Raw genomic sequence first — 13,170 nt, forward strand, 5'->3', positions numbered from 1 at the left:
AAGTTGCTGTAGAGAGCCCAAATCATATTACTTGAAATAACAGTCTTGCGGCTACCTATATATTCAGTTTTCTGCTTTTTACTGGACAGGAATTGGTCCACATTTTCCAGATGCATAATCTCCTCACTTTGCATATGAACCAAATCTATGCATAATAAAGATAGGGTCTCCAGCCATGTTTTTTCTTAGTTGTGTTCAAAACAGTGCCCACAGATTCCTCATGAAATTCCCCAAACAACTAGCGCTGTGTATGTTGGCATTCACAAATAATTTTTACTGATTACAGAAACAAAGGGATGAATAAAAACAAAGAAATAGGACATGGGGGAATTTATGTTATATTGAATAATCCATAGAGGCCAATGAGAAAATGGCCGACAATATATAGAGGAGGAGCAACCTAACTTATTGACATGGGTATCATACCACTGGCAAGAGGACTAGCATTGCGCTACCACTGAGAGATGGGTTTCTAGCTGCATCTATGCTATTTTTGAGCAGTTGAATGCTTGGCAAACTATACAGCTTCTGCATTCTTCAGTCTCCTCATCAGTTCTGGTTGGTCATGAACTGCAAATAGGAGCATAATGGCTGCAAAATCCGAAAGATTAGTAATTGTTTTCTGAAATCATATGGGATTCTAAGTTCACCTCTGCATGTAATGAGCAATCAAGAGTACTGTAGATAGTTAGTAATGGCTGTCATAAGCCTGTTAGAGTGATAGCACCCTAGATCTAGACATTTTCTAAGTTTTCTTCCATTATCTCTTTATCTATTTGTCAACATCTACTGTTTACTACTTTCATTTCAAAACAATAGCTCTTAACTCATAATTAATTAAATGACTGTTTCATAACATTATGTTTTGCTTATTGTTTATGATTCCTAGATGATAAATTACTATTTTAAGTTCTAGATATAAACAGTATCATGTAAACCAATTGTAAATTTTTAGTGCAATAAAATAATTTATTTTCTAACTACTGTTTAAGAAATAACAAAACTATTTAACACCTTACAATGAATATTTCCTCAAACAGACAAAGCTAAGCAGCTATTTGATAACATTAGCAATTGGAAATTCAAATATAATGTGAAGTTTTCTAATTGGGTTAAATAGCTACTTTCAGATTATATTATAAATTATTATGTTCCAGGAAAGAATACCCTAAACTTCCATCTATTTATATCCTGTTGCTAGTAATCCAGGTATCATGGAATGAAAAATGTATTATTAATTTTATGTAATTAAGCTAAAATTTTTATATGCTAGTTTGCATAAGGTTTTAAAAAGCTACTATTGTAAGCAGCTTTGTCAATCTTATTGAAAAAACCTTCTAGATAATAGTCATAACAATATGCTTAATCTAATGCATTTTAATTTATTAGTTTAATCAACTTTGGTGTTCATGTTGCCAATTCTTTTGCCTTTAAACAAGAATATATGGCAATTGATCAGAAAGACTATGCTTTCTGTGTGACTTTGAAACTACACTATTCTTACTGCAGTTGTGTTGCTGCAATGGATGACTTTCACAACAGGAAATCAGGCCAATTTAAAGTCCAGGCACCAAGCAATTTGAGAACCACCAGCTTTATGCAGTAATATAATTATTCCCTCCGAGGCTCTTAATTGTATTCATCACACCATGATTTCTGCACAAATTAAGCATGCATTTACTGCTATATATAACTTGCTTTGCAGTTAACATTCTGGAAACAAATTTCAAGGAGATAGAATTTTGGACTTATTCATTCCCTGAAATCAAAAGTTTCAAATGTTCTGTATACTTTAAGGTCACATTTTTTCCCCCTTCTAGCCTCTAAACAAATGAGACACCAAACTGTGTAAGAGAGAGTAAATATATGGAACTGGATTTGTTTATTCTTGTTTCTTTTTCATTACCCTGAAAATTTGTGGAAATCCAAATTCTAAACACTTCCTGTATGCATGCTGATTATCTGGAAGGATTTCTAAGCTAAATCTAAATCACATGTAAAATCACACTGAATCAAAACTGAATGTATACCCAATATCAAATGTCAATTGCCCATGAAATTGATAGCACATACTTACGTCAAAAATGAAATAATAAACAAAGATCCAGTGAATATACATAGACAATCTTTCTATCTTCCAGCTATATAGTATGTTTTACCTGATATATTTGGAAAATATATTTATGTTCCTAAAAAATTTAACACCCCCCCAATTTTAAGGTTTGTTTGGTTTTTAATTTGTTTCATTTAAAACATTTAAATGATGCAGTTTGGATCACTGTAGTGTTTGTGCTTACAGCATTTGTTATATTTACACTTTTTAAAATTTTATATTAGAAATATCACTTTCTAACATTTGATGTGATATACTTATTTTAGTTTCAGTAGATTCTAAGTTCCATGAAGACAAGGTTTTTCTACCTATCTATCTCTCCATCTATCTGTTCATCCGTCTGTCATCTATCTTATTTATATCTAATCTGTCTTTACTGCTACATGATACTACAAGTAGTGTCTACAATATAATAGACAGTCAATAAATATTTTTGAATTAAATACTTATTAAACTTTTCCATTTTCGTCCTACTTTATTAGACAGATTGTAAATACTTGGAAGGCTGGAGTTCTAGGGAGGCAGCGTAGTGATTTGTATTCTCTCAGACATTTATTTGAGAAGTCTTTGTTGATCATCAACCATGAATCAGACAACAAACTTAAAGGTATATAGAGTCTTAGCATTCACACATTTGCAGTGGTTCAGAAATTGGGCTTTCAAAAGACCTTTCCCTTTCTTAGTTAATAAACAAAATTTTCTGACATCTCTAATACTCAATTTGTTGTTCATTTGTAAAAGTAACAATTGTTTATAAAATTGTTAAGATATATGGGAGAAGAAAATTGCCAAATTATATTGTTGTATTGTGTGTGTGTGCCTGTGCATGTGTGTATGTGCAAATATGTGACAAAAAATCCTTCCATCATGTACAACTACAATGCTACAGTGAGATGTGGAAAAAAATTGTTAGTATGTAATACAACACTGAATATATAATGCTGTAAACAGATCCATCAGTGTTTAAGGGCTTTGCAGATGGTGATAGTAGAAGTATTTCTACATTCTATATTTTTTCATTTAATATCTTATGCATAGTAGGTAGGGAATAGAGATTTTTGAAGGTTGGTTTTTGAAGGTTATCATTACACCACAGGGCTCTGGAAAATGAAGGGAATATCCTCATTATAAATAAAACTCTAAGGTCCTCTATAAAGAATGGTCTCAGCAAAGGTGAAGTGTTATCCATAGAGAGACGAGGAACTCAAGAGAACTGGGGGCCAACTAGAATGGTTTAAGATTTCTTGTAAGTACAACTAATTAATCTGTGAAAAATGTTTAACATTTTTCAAGATAGAAAATATCTCTGGAATTTTTCTGGGAGATGAAACAAAAAGATTAAAGGAAACTGGTGATCAGAAAAATAATTTTAGCCTTGTCATTAATGCAAGTTTTAAATAGTAGAAAACTGTATGAAGGTAGTCACAACAGAATGGGGAAAATATGAGAAAAAGGCCGAAAACAATTGGATTGTTGGGGGTAGAGTTTTTGTAAAATGCCAAGGAGGTAGAAAAATAACCAAGAATAAAGTACAGCTATCCAAGTGAATAATTATGTCATTTACTGGGCTAGGGAATAGAATGAGGAATAAATACCCTTTAGAAACATTTCAAATATATTTTAGGCAAGGCATTATGTTACATAGTTATTAGGCAACCTATTAATTTTCTTTTTCTATTTTCTCACTTAAATTTAATGTACTTTTCCTTTTGCTCATAGATTTACTCTGCTCAGTGATCCGTGGATATGAAATTTAAGAATCAAAACTATTACATATTTTCTCTACTGTTGTCCTTACAAAAATTATTTTCTAATTTAAGTAATTAACATTTATATTAATTTATAGAATATACTTGAGAGTAGAAAGATCAAAAGTTCAGAATTGTAAATTAACAACAAAATAACAAATGATGGAAACTAGATATTTTTATCTGCAACATACCATTTTTAACACTAATGTTTGAAAGTTGAAGATTAGAATAATTGATTTCCTGTATGTGCACTTAATTGCAATATTTGCTACCATATTATTGAGCAGAATATTAGATTGGCATTTTGCAAAACCTTTCATTTGCAGATTGTAAGACTTTAAATTCTGTGCTCCCATCTGTCAACTTCAAGTCCATCCAGTCTATATCATTTTTAAGTGGTGTTAACACAACTTCATTACATAGTGATATATATTACACAAATGTTAATTATGTATTTGACCTTGTTAATGACATGGCAATGTTACAGTTTTGATTTGCTTTAAAAAAAGTATAGATAAGAAAAAGTATATAAAAGAATATAGAAAAGAGTCATTAATGCAATTAGATGCAAACCTATTTAAACATGTAAGCATAAAATGTGACTAACTTGTTACTAATTTATTCAGCTTATTTTTAGGAGAAGCAATAATGTTCATGATGCATTGTTAATTTTTTGAAAATTTCACATACCATCATTCTTCTCTGCTAATTAAGGAAAAAAGTAATATAATAACATGACATTATTTCAAGGTACCTCAAAAATAATTTAATGTGTTTCACTAAGAAGAATTCAATTTTATATGTATTCCTTCTCTTATAGGAAAAGATAAGCGCAATACTTTGAAATCCATTATTATCAGTTATATTTTTAATATTAAAATATAGTAGTAGATTCTTCACAATTCTAGATTTATGCTATCCATATGTCTTGTCATGTAATAATTATCATAATGATAAAGTAGGCAGGAAATCAGTGTGAGTGAGTGAATGAGAGAAAGGCAGAGAGATAAGCAGACAGACAAACTAGAAACTAGTAGGCAGTGTTTATACCAGTTTAAAAAGAAAAAGAAAACAACTGGAATTGATTTGTTAATGCTTTGTATACCATCTTCTCTGGATAAGATCACATTTTCAGAAAATCAAATCCACATAGACATGGTAAAATCTAGGGCTACTGAAGTCTTTCTTCAATGACCAACAGAAGTAAAAAGCAAAGAAACAAACACAAAGGATCCAGGGGAATCGGTTGTCTCCAACAGAAGTAGAAGTAACAGAACAAAACAACATTCTAGAGAAATACCAAGAGGGAACAAATTACTGACAGAGCATAAACTACATAAAAGGAGCATTTATTGTCATGAATATTCATGTCACTTGTGTTCCACATGCAGGCAGACTTTAGCAAGGGCTTCTGGAGCCTACACTTAGCTTGCAGAAGTTCCGAGTAGGCAGAAAAGAATCCACTCTTCCAAAATGTGGAATTGGTTCTCTGATCACTGCAGCTTTTGAGCACAGAGCTGAAGACAAAGAAGTAGAGGGCCATGTTGTTCTATCTAATCCCATTGTTAAAAGACTCTCTTTCCCATGAAGTGAATACCAGCAGATTTAAAGGGCCTGCAGCATTATTCTCTTCTTCATTTTTATCTTTTCCATTTTTTTTGGAGATTAAAAACCATGGATACTAACATATTCAAAAGCAGTGTATATTAATGTTAGTAAGTGACTACATATGCCCACAGAAAGGTTCAGGCCCAGAAAAGACCTAAGAATATATTGAGTTTATACTATAGGATGCTTCTTAGCAGAGAGACAGATGATATTAAGTTTAAGTTGTAATAACAACAGAAACAATAAACAACAATTACAACTAAATCCTGGGGAATGGATAGATTCTGTTTTCCATACTTAATACCTATTGGATTCAAATATCCAGTTTTCAACAAAATAAAAAATTATGTCATATGAAGAAACAGCGAAGTCTGACCCATTTAAAGGAAAAAAACAAACTAAAACTCTCTCTGAAAAAGACCTGATGATACATCTATTATGCTTTAATGCAACTATTTTCAAGATGCTCAATGAACTAAAGGAAAATTTTGAAAAAAAAATGCATGAACAAAATAAAAATATAATTAAAGAGCTTCAAGAATTCAAAAATGATACAAAAATAAATTCTGGAGTTGAATAGTTTAATGCTTGAATTTAAAAAAAAAAATTATTAGAGTCTGTAGCTCAGTGGCAGAGTACTTGTCTGGCACATGTGAGGCACTGAGTTCAATCTTTAGCACTATATAAAAAATAAAAACAAAACAAAATAAAAGCATGCTGTCCATCTACAACTACAAAAAAATTTTTTAAATTCACTAGAGGAATCTAAAGTCATATTTGAGCACATATAAGAATGAAACAGTGAACTTACAGAACAGACAATGGAAACTATCTAGTCGGAAGAACAGAAAAAAATAATTATTGAAAGAAAGTACACATTGCCTAAGGGATCCTTGGGACACCATTAAGTGGGCCAGTTAATGCATTAGAGAATTTTCCAGAAAGAGAAGAGAAAGAAAGTGGCAAAGAAAATGTTTCAAGAAATAATTCCTGTAATGCCTGGAGTGCCTGGGCTTGTAGCTCAGTGGTAGAGCACTTGCCTAGCATGTATGAGGCATTGGGTTCAATCTTCAGGACCACATAAATATAAATAAATAAAATAAGGGTATTGTGCCATCTACAACTAAAAGTATTCTAAAAAAAAAGAAAAGAAAAAAAGAATCAATACCTGGGGACCCAAATTCAATAAAGGACATGAAGATAAATATCCAGGAAGTTCAATTAATTCCAAGTAAGATGAACTCAATGAGACCCACAACGACACCATTAAACTTTTAAAAGTCAAAGAATTTGAAAATAGCAAGAAAAAGAAGTCATCAATAAGACTGTAAACAGATATTTTTCAAACAAAATTTCAAAAAGAAGTTTAAAAACTGTCAACCAAGAATTCTATGCCTGGCAAAACTATCCTTCAAAAATATTCAAGACATTTCACATAATCAAAAGCAGAAGAAATTTATTATAACTGAACCTTACCTACAAGAAATGCTCAAGAGAATCCTGCAAGGTAAAGTAAAAGGACATGGAAACAATAACTTGTAGCTATGTGAAGAAGTTAAGATCTCAATAAAGGTAAGTATATAGAAAATTATAATTGTTTATTATTCCACCTTTATTTCTCTAAAAAAAATAATTATTAGTCTGAATTTAGTATTATTGTAACTTTGTGTTCTACGATTTTATTGAATTCTTTGGTGCTGAAGATTCAACCCAGGGCTTTCTGCAAGCCAGCAAGTCCTCTGCCACTTGAGTTACACCCCCAGAGCCTATAATTTTGGATTGCAATTTTAAATTTTATTTTCTACAAAATTTAAAAGAGACTATGTGTTTAAAATTATTTTATCTTTTGTTTTTGGAAACAATGCATGAAGCTATAACTCTGTGAACTCAATAATGAGAATTAATTTAAACTGATGCTAAATTAATGTGTTAAAACACTATTTCAAAGGAGTTAAAATTTTACAATATTAAATGGATTCTCCATAGGAACTATAAATGAAATGGCTGTAAGACATACACAGAAGTAAATGAGAAAGTAGTTTAAATGCTTTGTTTTACTATAGAAAGTCAACTAGACACACGAAAATGTAGAATATGGATGATAAATAATTGCTGGGTGTATAGAAAGCACATAGAAAATGTCAGAAATTTGGCCTCACTTGTGAATAAATATTTTAAATATAAGTGGAATAAACTTTGATCAAAAGACAGAGATTGTCAGAATAAAAAAATGCGTGATCCAATTAGTTTCTTTCTAGACATAGTATTAATTATCTACTAGTGAAAGTTCAGTACAGCAAATAAATGTAACAGGTGCATTTAGCCACCTAATAGCAGACTAAAATATATATGAAGCAAAACTAACAGAATTAAAAGGAGAGATAATTTTACATAATAGAAACTTCAGTACCTCATTTTCAATAATGAATAAAATAACCCAATAGATCAATAGGTGAATAAATGATTGAAAAACAAAATTAACTAGATTAAGTAGATATTTAAAGAACAATCTACTAACAAAAACAACATACATTTTTATTTTCAAATATACATGGAAAAATTTTCAAAACATGTCATATGTTAGGCCACAAATTAAGTATTAATATGTTATAAATGATGCACATCCCAAAGTGTTTTCTCTAACCACAACAGGATGAAGTTAGAAATCAATCGTGAAAAAAAACTAGAAAAGTGAAATATGCTATTGCATATTCTTAAACAATCAAGGAATCAAAGAGAAAATCACAGAAGTCTGAAAATACTGATAGAAGAAGGAAAATAAACATCATACCAAAACATACAGATTGAGTGAAAGCAGTGCTGAGGGGGAGAATTTATAGCTAAGAATGCTTATATTAAACTATAAGAAAAATCTGAAGTCAAATAACTTTAAACCTTAAGGAACCAGAAAGAGAGGAACAAATTAGATGCAAAGTTAATCAGAAGAAAGGAAATAATATTGGATCACAGATCAATAGATCAAAGTATAGAAAAATTAGGGAGAAAAATCAATGAATTCAACAGTTTTTTCCTTGAAAAAATTAATAAAATAGACAAATTTTTTGATAAATATACTAAAAAAGAGAAAGAAGACTTAAAATATTGCTAACATAAGAAAGGAGAATGGAATATTACTACATATTATGTATATATAAAATGATTATAAATAATGATAAAAATTATACACTAATAAATTAGATAAACTAGAGAAAATAGACAAATTTATAAAAATGCAAAAGCTACCAAGACTAAATCAAAAAGCAATAAAATATCTGCATAGACATACAATTCTCAATAAAATTGAATCAGTAATCGAAAAGTTAAAAAAAAATAAAATAAACTGAAGAGAACTGATGAGTTCACTCAAAACTTGAAAAAAGAAAAAAAATACCAACCCTTCTAAAACTTTCGACCCGACCAGCACAATTGTAGTGGAGGAAAGATTTATTTAAGGCCTCATGGTTTCAGAAGTCTCAGTCCAAATACAGCCAACTCCATCACAGTGGAAGAGTATGGCAGAGGGAAACAGCTCACATGATGATCAGAGAGCAGAGAGAGGGAGAGAGGGAGTCTCCACTTGCCAGATACAAATATATACTCCAAAGCCAAGCCCCAATTCCTGCCTCCTCTAGCCACACCCTACCACTTCAATTACAACTCAGTTAATCCCTATTGTAATTAATTCACAAATTGGGTTAATACTCTTATAACCTAATCATTTCTCCTCTGAACCTCCTGGAATTGTCTCACACATAAGCTTTTGGGAGAAACCTCACATTCTAACCATAACAATTCAAGAGGAGAAATCACTTCATAATGCATTTTATAAGGCAAGCATTGTCTAGATAGCAAAGTCAAACAAAAATACTGTAAGAAAACTATAAACCTCTTATGGTTTAGATATTAGATGTTCCTCAAAATTTTATGTGTGACACAATAGAAGAAATTTTAGAGGTGAAATGATTGGGTTCTCAGAATTTTAACCTAATCAGTGCCTTAATTCCCTGAAAGGGATTAACTGATTAGTAACTGTGGGCAGGTAGGTTGTAGCAAGTGGTGGGTAACATTGGGTATTATATTTTGCCTGTGGGTGAGGGGAATCCTCTCTCTCTCTCTCTTTCCTGATGCAATATTCTGACCTGCTTTCCTCCTCCACACTATTCCATATTGATCTTCTGTTTTATTGTGGACTCAGAGGAATGGAGTTAGCCATCTCAGGACTGAGACTTCTGAAACTGTGAGTACCGAAATAAACTTTTTCTCCTAAAATTGCAACCAACATTTGACCAAGCTATCCCACTCTTTGGTCTACACTCAGAGGACTAAAATCAGTATACTATAGTAACACAGTCACATCAATGTTTATAGCAGCTCAATTCAAAATAGCTAAACTGTAGAAACAACCTAGATGCCCTTCAATAGATGAATGGATAAAGAAACTGTGGTGTATATACACAATGGAATATTACTCAGCATAAAAAGAGAATAAAATTATGGCATTTTCAGGTAAATGGATGGAGTTGGAGAATATCATACTAAGTGAAGTAAGCCAATCCCAAAAAAACAAAGGCCAAATGTTCTCTCTGATAAATGGATGCTGATCCATAATAGGGGGGTGGGAAAAATGGAGGACCTTTGATTGGGCAAAGGGGAGAAAAGATGGTGGAATGAGATAGACATCATTACCTTAGTTACATGTATGACTGCACATATGGTGTGATGCTACATCACGTACAACCAGAGAAATGAAAAGTTGTGCTGCATTTGTGTACAATGAATCAAAAATACATTCTGCTGTCATATATACCTAATTGAAATTAGTAAATTAATTATAAAAAGAATATTTTAGAATAATGAAAATACTTGCAATTCTGTACTGTTAATAGAGACAAAATATAAACTCTTTATAGTATTTGAAGTGTTTCCACATATATTGTGGAAAATTGAAAATATGTACACCAATATAATACTGATCTTCTGCTTAAATGATTTTATTATGTTTAATAAATAACATTAATTTCTTCATTATAAAATAAAATAAAAAGTGCTGGGAATGTGGCTCAGTGGTTACACACCTCTGGGTTCAATCCCTGAGGCACACACACACAAACACATACCTCCCATTTGAAGAGAAGTCTTACTGCTATGAAAAAGTTGAAAACAATACTCAAAATGTACAGAAATTCTGTAATTTAGAAAGCAGCACAAGTGATATACATGTTAGGAGGGATTTTGTTTTCTTTTGTTGTTTAGTTGTAATAATCTTCAATATGGCTTTAGAAGAAGCTCAGAGTTAGCTATTTCAAAAGCTCCATTTTCATTATGTTGATACGTTAAATTTTTAAAATTTATTATAATAAAGGATGTATCCATTTTAATAAGCTTTCTTTTGTGAAACATGATTTAGTTCTGCACAATAATCTGAACCCAGCAATGCATGTGTATTTCAGAACCATTATGCATTTCTCCAACTTGCCTCATTAGACTCAGCATTCAAAAGAGATCAATGACTTGGCTGAATTGACAAAATATGCATTTTCCCTTTTCCTGATGTGCTAAGACAGATAGAAAATATTGCTTTTTTTTCATTCCTCTAAAGCATTTCAACTTTCATTTCTGTAAGTGTTATAACATTCAACGACTTCAACACACTCTATTTCACTAGCAATCTGTTAGTGATCAGCTCCTTTCATCTCTCCACAGATTTGTCCTAATGAAATCATTATGGCTGAACTGTTGTTTTTCATCCACCTTTATTCCATCTCTATATTATTATAATGATCTCATTTTATTATCAGAAATAGTGACATATAGCTATAGTTTTGAGTCATTATTTTTATGTTTCTTAAAAGAAAAGTAATTGATTCTCTAAATATTCTGTTTTGTGTGTTTATTGAAGGTGACTACAAGACAGTAACACTGCATTCATTCTGAAAGGTGGTGGAGTATAGTAGTTAAGAAGATGACTTTGGATTCAAAAAACCTGGGTTCCAATCTTCTCTGCTATTTAGAGCTACAGAATCTTAAAAATTTTGCTTAATCTGAATAAACTTGTGCTGCTAATTTTTATACAAACATTAAACTAGGAATGTATATAAAATAATTAGCTCAATTCCCAGTACATGGAAGCCACGCTGAATGTTTTATAAGAATAGAGCTTGCTTATGACTCTGTCCATTAGTGTGGATGCATATAACCATGCTTTGCTCTAAAAACTGGTATAGGAGCACTTAGGCATTTTTCAAATCTTTATTTGTCAATATCAACTTAGTCTCTTTTATATTTCTGTTGTCCTACTTAACTATAAAAACCTAATGGAGCTTCTAATCTGTGGACATTGTTCTTTAGTAAACATAGATACAGATAATCACATTTATAGAAAGTACTTCAAATAAGAGTAAATACTATGCTCAGTATGAGCTTGAGATTTAATTTGAGGGTGGAGGCATCAGGATACTAGCAAACTATTTTCATGTAAATCAGATTTTTAATTTTTATGACAGCTGTTTTTTGAACAAATATAGCTGACATACAAAAAGCCTCAAAGAACACAACTTTTAATTATTTTATGTTTTATTTTTATATTATTATTATTATTATTATTATTATTATTATTATTATTATTATTATTAGTACTAGGGACTAAATCCAGAGGTACTTAACCACTCAGTCACATCCCCAGCCCTTTGTAATTTTTTATCTTGCTAAATTGCTTAGGACCTTACTAAATTGTTGAGGATGGCTTTGTTGGGTTTTTTGTTTGTTTGTTACTGGGGAATTGAACCCAGAGGTGCTGTACCACTGAGCCACATCACCAGCCCTTTTTATATTTTATTTTGAGTCAGAGCCTCACTAAATTGGTTAAGCCTCCTTTGGTTGCTAAGGCTGGCCCTCAACTTCTAATACTCTTGTCTTGGCCTCCCAGATATCTGGGATTACAAGTGTGCGCCACAGCGCTTGCCAACTTAATTTTTTTTAATATAAGTGTGTAACTGTGAATTCAATTATCCATATGGTAAACATATTCATAATTTCCCCCATATTTCTATTTCCTTGATTTTTGTTTTGAGGTTCATTTTTCCATTTCAGATTTTACTTTGTTCTGTTCCCTTCCCCCTGCAGGTTTCTTTAATCTTCTTTTGTTTCCTTTTCCTTTCTTTAGTTCCTAAACATCCAACCCAGGGCCTCCTACCGGCCAGCAAAAGTTCTACTACTGAGCTACATCTCCAGCCATTCCCCTAATTTCTTAACATGCAGACGGAGGATTCATTGACTTGATATCTTTTGCAAAATAATCCTTTAGAGCATGCATTTCCACCTAAGTATTATTTTAGTAGCAATCTTTAAATTTTTGCTGTATTTTTAATTTTTTACTCTGTTTAAAATTCTATTTTCACCAGTGTATTATTTAATTAGAAATGTGTGTATGTGTCTTGTATGCGTGTGTGTGTGTGTGTGTGTGTGTGTGTGTGTATGTTAAACATATTTAGGGATTTTTCAGATATTCTTTTCAATTACAGCTTATTCTACTCCTCCTGTTTACATCATTTCAGTGAGGTATGTGCTGCTGTCATCTTGGGTTTTGTTTCTCTTTATGTAGTATGAATTTTTTTAAAAAAATTATTTTTTAGTTATAGGTGGAACATGCATATATATATATATATATATATATATATATATATATATATATATATATAT

The sequence above is a fragment of the Marmota flaviventris genome, chromosome 4 (genome assembly GCF_047511675.1).
Source record: "Marmota flaviventris isolate mMarFla1 chromosome 4, mMarFla1.hap1, whole genome shotgun sequence".
Taxonomy (NCBI): domain Eukaryota; kingdom Metazoa; phylum Chordata; class Mammalia; order Rodentia; family Sciuridae; genus Marmota; species Marmota flaviventris.